The sequence below is a fragment of the Pan troglodytes genome, chromosome 10 (assembly GCF_028858775.2).
Source record: "Pan troglodytes isolate AG18354 chromosome 10, NHGRI_mPanTro3-v2.0_pri, whole genome shotgun sequence".
NCBI lineage: Eukaryota > Metazoa > Chordata > Mammalia > Primates > Hominidae > Pan > Pan troglodytes.
The window spans coordinates 53,224,126-53,233,136 of NC_072408.2; the positions used below are offsets into that span (position 1 = coordinate 53,224,126).

The window sequence follows — 9,011 nt, forward strand, 5'->3', positions numbered from 1 at the left end:
CACTGCATTCACATTTAGCATGATAATGCTAGAAGGGAACGTAGAATTCAATCTGGTGGCTCCAAAATGATTTTTTTTTCTTTTAATCGGCAGTAAGTATTCTTTAAAGACTGTGGTAAAATCAGAAAAAGTCCTAACAGGTCTGCTTGTGCCCTGGAAGTGAGGGATGGGGCACTTTCTAGGAAAAGTTTTAGAAAACTGTTTAGAGACCACTTATCTAGACCAATTGCTTCATTTTTCAATTGAGGATATTGAAGCCCAGAGAGGTTAGATAATTTGCTGAAAGTCACTAAGTCCAAAGTTAGTTAGTTTTCATGAGCTTCAGTCTAAATGAACACTATATTTGCAAGTTACTTCTTTTGCACCAGGCAGAGTAAAGATTCTGGTTCCAGAAGTAAGACCATCGTTGAGATTTCATGTGATGTAAACTACCCTGCCTGCAGACTCCAAGGGTCATGAAATTTCTTGAATATTACAAATCCAGGCTCCAGGTGAAGAATGCCGTTTCTTAGTTTTCTGATCTAACAACTAAAATTTGGCAAACCAGCTAATGGTATGATGTGTGTTTCCTCTACCTTCTGAAGGGAATCAAAATATTTTTCCCCAAAATATATTTCTTTGACATATTTTGGAATGACAACCAGAGAGCCAGCAAAATGAGGTAACACCCTCGAAACCTGTCTTTTGCTGGGAAAATTGTAACCGCCCAATGGGTTCACCTTGCCCGCTGCCTAGACAGAGCTGATTTATCAAGACAGGGGAATTGCCATGGAGAAAGAGTAATTCACGCAGAGCCAGCTGTGTAGAAGACCAGAGTCCTATTATTACTCAAATCTGTCTCCCCAAGCTTTCAGGGATCAAAGTTTTTAAAGATAATTTGGTGGGTTGGAGCTTGGGAAGTGGGGAGTACTGATCGGTCAGGTTGAAGATGGAATCATGGGGGTCACGGTGAGTTTTTCTGTCTTCTGTTCCTGGGTGGGATGGCAGAACTGATTGAGCCAGATTACCAGTGTGTATGGTATCAGCTGATCCATCCAGGGCAGGGTCTGCAAAATATCTCAAGCACTGATCTTAGGTTTTACAATACTGATGTTATCCCCAGGAACAATTTGGGGCGGTTCAGACTCTTGGAGCCAGAGGTTGCATGACCCCTAAACTGTAATTTCTAATCTTGTAGCTAATTTATTAGTCCTGCAAAGTCAGACTGGTCCCCAGGCAAGAAGGGGGTCTTTTCGGGAAAGGGCTGTTATCAATTTTGTTTCAGAGTCAAATCATGAACTGAATTCCTTTCCAAAGTTACTTCGGCCTACGCGCAGGAATGAACAAGGACAGCTTAAAGGTTAGAAGCAAGATGGAGTGGGTTAGGTTTGATTTCTTTCACTGTCATAATTTCCTCAGCTATAATTTTGCAAAGGCAGTCAAATGTTGCATCTATAGATAATCCGCATTGATGCAGCCAGGCCTTCCCTTGTCCACGTCCAGCAAAGATTAACTGAGAGTCCGACATCTCAAAAGGCCTAAGGAAACAGTTACTACTTTGTCTGTCTGAGGGCTGCTACCCATGAGGTGTCATTTACATAACAAGACCACCTTTGCTAGCCAAGTCTCTTCTCTTCCTCCCATAACCTGTCTTGCCACTAAAACCTGACTTACACCATATGCTGTTTTTGGCCATGCACAAATCCCTCATTCTCTCTGTAACCTCAAGATGGTATAGAAGTTTCTGCGACCCACTAGGGGGTTGGGTCTTCATTCTGAAGTCTCCCCATCTACAGCATACACATTAATAAATTAGCATGCCTTTCTCCAATTAGCCTGCCTTTTGTGAGTTGGTTTCTTTTTTTCAGCAAACCTATCCCTTTGCTCCTAGAGTTTGGCTTAGTTGGTAGGGTCAAAGTTCCATTCTTCTGGAAGCTACAGATAAGAGAATCTGGGACCTGATCCATGGGCAAAAGGGTAAGAATTTCTTACAGCCAGGCTCCCAGGATCTCTCTCTGTACAATCCAGTCAAGTGGATGGCAAAAATCACTGTTTCCTCTGCAAAATTCTGATTAATGGGAGAAGAAGACTTATGTGACTAGTCTTGGTGCAGTGACTCTAGTGTACTATTTGGTACTTTGTGATACGAATATTCATATTGTTTGATCTCTTTCCTCCCAGAAATAGTCCTTTCCTTTGACTTTGGCTGTCATAAAGAGGGGCACTGGTTGAGGCTCCCTCTGTTTTTGTTCCATGTCCCTGAGAGTTTGACTTGTGACCAAATGGAAGCACTCTCTCTTGGTCTCTGCCATCCAGGGCACATGATTTTCAGATCACATTAGGTGGTCAGCCTGAAAATGACCTGGAACCCAAGATTTTCATTCCGAAGGTATGATGCTTTTGGGATAGTTTGTCTTGAGATGTTCCAACCCTACAGGACTTATGTCATTTCCATTCTTGTTGCCTGGTTAGTGCCAGAAAAGTCCAATTCCAGGAAGGCATATGGGGTGTCTCAGATTAGCAGGTCTGTGACTGGTGTCCCCTTATAAATTTGTTGGTTACTGGAGGCAAACACCATCCTTAAACATCTGTCACAACAAATGCCTTTCGCTGTCTTAGCCTAATCCTGGTGTCAGAGGCAACTCCATCTTGAATAGGGGCTAGGTAAAGGAAAGCTAAGACATGCTGGGCTGCATTCCCAGATGGCTAGGCATTCTAAGTCACAAGATGAGGTAGGAGGTCGGCACAAAATACACAAGGTCATAAAGACTTTGTGGATAAAACAGGTTGCAGTAAAGAAGCCAGCCCACCAAAACCAAGATGGCAACAAGAGTGTCCTCTGGCTGTCCTCACTGGTTGTCCTCACTCCCACCAGCGTCATGACAGTTTACAAATGCCATGGCAATGTCAGAAAGTTACCCTATATGGTCTAAAAATAGAAGGCATGAATATTCCTCCCCTTGTTTAGCATATAATCAAGAAATGACCACAAAAATGGGCAACCAGCAGCCGTCGAGGCTGCTCTGTCTATGGAATAGCCATTTTCTTTTTTTTTTTTTTTTTTTGAGACAGAGTCTCACTCTGTCGCCCAGGCTGGAGTGCAGTGGCATGATCTCGGCTCACTGCAACCTCTACCTCCCAGGTTCAAGCTATTCTGCCTCAGCCTCCCTAATAGCTGGGACTACAGGTGTATGCCACCATGCCTGGCTAATTTTTGTATTTTTATTAGAGACGGGGTTTCACCATATTGGCCAGGCTGGTCTCGAACTCCTGACCTCGTGATCCACCTGCCTCGGCCTCCCAAAGTGCTGAGATTACAGGCATGAGCCACCACGCCTGGCCGGAATAGCCATTCTTTTATTCCTTTACTTTCCTTTACTAATTAAACTTCCTTTCACTTTACTCCATGGACTTGCCCTGAATTCTTTCTTGGGCAAGATTCAAGGACTCCCTCTTGGGGTCTGGATCCAGACCTCTTTCTGGTAACACTGGGAGTGGATTTTTTTTTTTGGGTGGGGGCGGTCTTTGGGTTTGCTTCTTCTATGCCCTCTCCAGGAAGCACCTTTTTTTCTAAACTTGGAAAATTACATCCTGGGCTTTCCGTAAAAAGGCAATTGGATTGAGCTGCTATTGGAATAATTTCCACTGGAAATTCTAGTTGTCAATGGCCAGAAGATGGATACTTTAAATTAGACTCCTAAGTTTAAAACAAACAAACAAACAAACAAAAACAGAGATCTCTTATTCTAAATAATTGATGGGAAAATCAAATTAAAAGAAAGACACATAATACTGTCATGAGTAACCTTAGAAATTCTCGTGACCAAATTAAGTAGTAAAACTCTGACCTAAAACAAAGTTAAAATCCTGCTCTAACTGCTCTAACTGCCTACTTTGGATCCCTGCAGGATTAACAATGAGGGCTGCTTCACTTTGTAATCCAAAAGTTAAAACGTTCCCAAAAAGCAAGAAACTATCAACTATTAGACTACCACACAGCTTGGATTAGATTTCCAGTAAGGAAATCCGTCATTTTTGGTTTGTTTGTGTGACTTTTGACTTTTTGGGATGCCCATTCACCTCTCTGGAATCACCTCATGCATCCTTGGTTAAGTCATATTCTTGGTTCACTTGGGAGGATGTCTTTGGTAAAAAAATAATAATAATAATAAAATAAAAATTCAAAAGCCAGAAATATCAGCTGTTTTTCCCAGCTAAAATCTGAGAATAAGGCCAGGTGCAGTGCCTCACGCCTGTAATCCCAGCACTCAGGAGGCCAAGGTGGGTGGATCACCTGAGGTCAGGAGTTCAAGACCAGCCTAGCCAACATGGTGAAACTCTGTCTCTACTAAAAATACAAAACTTAGCTGGGCATGGTGGTGCATGACTGTACTGCTACTCAGCTACTCAGCTGTACATGACTGTACTACTACCCAGCTACTCAGGAGGCAGAGGCAGGAGAATTACTTGAGCCAAGATCATGCCACTGCACTCCAGCCTGGGCGACGGAGTGAGACTCCATCTCAGAAAAATAAATAAATAAATAATCTGATAATAAGAGATTTTAAGATAATTTTTTAAAGGCTCTATGGTTAACAGTTCACTTAATTAAAAGCTAATATTCAAACTACTTATAGATATAGGTATATTTTAAAGGACTTTTGGTATATGTTAAAGGACTTTTGGCTTTTTCCCGTTTGTATTCTGTTTTTAAAATTTTTTTCTCAATTGACCAACATTTTTTTTTAAGTGTGTGCCTGGTCCTTCTGTTCACTTCCTTTCTTAAGAATTGTTCTCCCATTTACTTTTACTGCTCCCTGTTCTTTCGTTCCCTTTGCCATCTTTGGTACCACATGAAAAGATCTATGGGGACATCTAATGACTCAGATCCCTTATGGAACACAGAAAAAAGCATCGCTCACCCCATTTTAGGGTCTCCTGTCTTCCTGTAGAGTCTAAAGAGTTGTGGACAGATTCCTCTCAGCTCTAAAACTATGCACTCTTTTGTATTTTATCACCTGATCTCTTGGGCTTTTGGGAGTAGCAGAGATTATTTTTTACTGAGAGGACACTTGCCCTTTGTGTCTATGATGACTGCAAGTCCCTGGCAAGAGCTACAGTTTTAGAGGTGACTGACAGCAGTCATTTACAATAAATGATTATTACGACAGGGGGCTAGTTATTTTTTTCATGTTTAAATAAGAAAGGCACAATCTAAACACTTAGAGAAATGTCTCTGTAGCACAGTGCACTGTGGAAGCATTGCATGGCGCTGCCCATGGTGTTTTCCTCTTTTGGGGGACCCACGATTCAGTGCAAGGGTGAGATCATTGGTTTTTAAAGGGTTAAATGTTCTGTCTTCCAACTACACCTGCCTTTCATGTATTTAAAATATCAGGCCCTAAAAATTGCAAATGCACTGTTGGCCCTGTTCCTTAATGGGCTCTGCCATGAGCTCAGTGATCTAGTTAGAAAACAGAACTAAATTAACAGCTATCTGCTGAAATGAAATTGTTCTCTTTATACAATTCTATGGTAAATTCCTATCATTTTGTGTTACCTTGGCTTCTTTCTTTCTTTCTTTCTTTCTTTTTTGTTTTTTGTTTTTAGTAGAGATAGGTTTTCACCATGTTGGTCAGGCTTGTCTCAAACTCCTGACCTAAAGTGATCCACCCTCCTCAGCCTCCCAAAGTGCGAGGATTACAAGCATGAGCCACTGTATCTGCTCTACCTTGGCATTCATTTTTAATCTTCCTCTAACACAAACAAATTCCTTACTGAAAAAGCTTAAATTATCTCTGTGTATATGCTTTGAGATATAAATTGCTACCTGGTTTTCTCTAAAACTCAATAAGCGTTTCTCAGGATAAACCTTAAACTTTTCCATTTATAAAGGCACAGTTTTCCTCCCGCTGTCCCTTTAAATTAGTGAGTTTTACTATTCTCATGGCTAAAATTCTAAAATCAAAACTATAAAGCCTTTATTGATGTCTGTCTATGGTTTTCTGTGTACATGTGTATTGTCTGTTTCTATACTATCTATATGGTACCAAATTGATTTATAAATAAATGAGCACTCATAAATTAGGTAAATAAGCTTAAATGTTGTTTAAGTTCGTATGATTTTAGTAATCTTTGGCAAATAGTTTGTTAAATTGTAAATAAAAACATCTTTAGAATATAATTTAGACAATTTTGCCTGGGTCTATTGGTCAGACAGGTTTATACTGTCCTGATAAATGTTTTAAGGTCATAAAACTGTTGCTTCTATGTTATTTTTAATACTTGAATAATTTGTCTGTGAGCTTACATCTTTGGATTTGAGCCTTTAGACTCTGAAGTCTAGATAAGTGACCATAGTGGGGTGTGGGGACAACACTTAGGCCCTTTCCTCCCTTGCTCAGCTGTGCCTCTTGGCCATGCTGAGAGGGGTTATATCCTCTAAGCGTTGTCTTCACAGCTCTGTCTTTTGTCCTGGACATTACATCTCGTACATGATTAAAATTGCTTACTGCTGAGGCTTTTCATAAAAAATAAGGATTATTAAGAGTAAACATTTAATTAATATATGTAATTAAAACTATTAGATATAAGAGAAACAATTCCATATGTAAAGTATATAAAGAAAGTAGGAAGGACTTTTGGTTGAAAAGAAAAGTTATAAAAAGGCATGAGAATGTGGTTTTTGTTACAGGGAAAGTAACAAAATTTACTTGGCTTCTAAAAGTTGGTTTTAGCTTTTAAAAGTTGGATTATATTAAAGAAATTTAAAAATCGATAAACTAAATGGATATAAAAAGTTGGAAAAAATGAGAAAAATTGTAAGAGGTTATAAAATATTTATAAAAATCTTATGGTTAAAACTGATTGAGATTGGATATATTTGCTTACAAGTTTTTATTAAAATTAGCATGAACATTAATTATACACTAACACAAAGGTAGAATTTGGATTTCTTTTTTGAATAAGATTTTTGTATAGTATTAATAAGAGACAGAAAAATATTTTTGTTTAACTTTTCATTAGACTACAAGAAAAAGAGAGAGGAGAGAGGGAGAGACAGATTTTTGTTTCCCTTATGGTGTTTTTGTCAGGTTTTATAATTGGGAAACTGAGTGTCCTCTCTGTCAAAAAGTAAAATGTTTTGCTTTTTAAAATGTTTTCATTATCACTTAGCTAAATTAATGACTATTATTTTATAATGATCTGTGATCCTATTTTGAGCAAGCATTTTAAACTTTTGATATTTGACAAACTTTCCTAAATCAACGTTTCAAATTCTAAACTCAGTTTTTTTAACCTCAGACTAACTTTATTTATATTATGCCCCCTGGAAGTTCAAACGAGCTATATTAGGATTATTTAGTATGTTAAAATCATACAGGAAGCATTGTCAAATATGAAATGGTGTTTAACTTTCTTTGCATTATATTTGTGTAAATGCATTATTAATATATATTCCAAAATTATGAGATTTCTAAAATTCTGATATATTTTAGTATATGTTAATAATAATTATGATTATTATGTTAAATTATTGCATGTCATAGAAATAACAAAATGTCCTTGTCAAATGTCATTAGCTGTAGTTATTCTAAGATTTTTGTCATCCACAGACAATTATTGTTTTACTATGATTCTTCTCAAAAAGTGGTTTATAATCAGCTACAGTATAAAATTGCTTCTTTAAGAAAATGTGTGGAAAAGGCTCTGACAAGTACTCTTATTCAGGTTTCTGATAGCTTTAGAGATTATACCATTGGAATAAATAAAAACTTCCAGCATTCATGAGAATTGCTGGCCCAACGTCAGGCAAAACAAGAATTAATTACATGGGACTAAACTAACAGAGGACTAAAATGATGTTTTATGTTTTCTTTTGTTTGAAACACTGCTTTTTTTTTTAACGTTTTGTCTTTCAGGGTCAAGAAAACTTTTTCTTTTGAGCTATTCAAGCTTACAACAAATTGGGTAAAGTATATTTTGTGAGCAAAACCTGAAGCTTTTATATTTCTCTCTAACTCATTTCTCCAGAATTTGGAAACTATATTTTTAATTTATAGCAATATAGTTATTTGCATAAATTCAATAAAAATCTGTTGTATTTATGTTTGTTTGTTTGTTTCTCTAACAGGACACAATTGGAGATACTGGTTACTTTACAAAGCATTTAACTGGAATGGCATATTTCCATAATGACCAGACTGCTTTGAGGAATTAAGGTTGACTTATAAAGCTCAAAAAAAGCTTCTTGGAAAGGCTGGTCCGGTACGTTGTCTACAAGGTTCCTTTACAAGGTCCCTGACCTTTGGTAAGTAAGGAATGTCACTTTCTGACAGTCCCAGGAACCTCAAATTATTTGAGCACTTTGAGGAAAGAGGAACTCACCCAATTCATACAGATATTGCAATAGTCTGATGGCAAATCCTTGGCATGGCTTCTAGCCTTGAGGCTTTTAAAAGTCTAATCTGAGATTCCTTATGAAAAAGTTCCAGCAAAGTCAGTCTTAAAAGAGTTTATATGCAGCCTGAATGACGTAGTAAGAATCCCATCTCTAAAAGAAGAAGAAAAACAAATAAAAATAAAAAAGCCTATATAGCCAATCACAATTCTTGCTGCACTTTATGCAAATAACCAGGCCAAGTATAATAAGACTAAAACTTATCTTGAAAATAAATTGGTCCTACTGTAATTTGTCTTTGGTAGAAATGGAGGACTGTAGAAATAAAAATTATGTTCCAAAAGAAAACTAGAGTATACCTGTTATGAGATTCCAGCTGTGTCCATTATTTTTGAGTTTTTATTATATGCCTACACTTTGGATTGAATTCTGAATTTTTTTCTGGCCACACGTCTCCAAACTAATATTTCCAAATGTTTCTTTCGTTTTCCTGACTTGGAATCATTAGAAACTAAAACTGTGCTTTTCTTAAAGCCTTGCAAACTGAAGCTAAGCAACTTAAATGAACTTCAGGAGAAATCAAAGCAACTTTTATAAATCATCTTCTCACCTCCTGATGTATGGACTACTC

General features: G+C 37.6%; 1 long non-coding RNA gene across 1 annotated transcript in view; it reads left to right on the forward strand.

The window, feature by feature from the left end:
• Positions 1–8,572, forward strand: part of LOC134807430 (uncharacterized) — a 30,686-nt gene extending 22,114 nt beyond the window's left edge. Inside the window, exon 6 of the long non-coding RNA XR_010147897.1 lies at positions 8,114–8,572. This is a non-coding gene — a long non-coding RNA (uncharacterized LOC134807430). The remainder of the gene's footprint in view (positions 1–8,113) is intronic.
• The last annotated feature ends 439 nt before the right edge of the window (positions 8,573–9,011 follow it).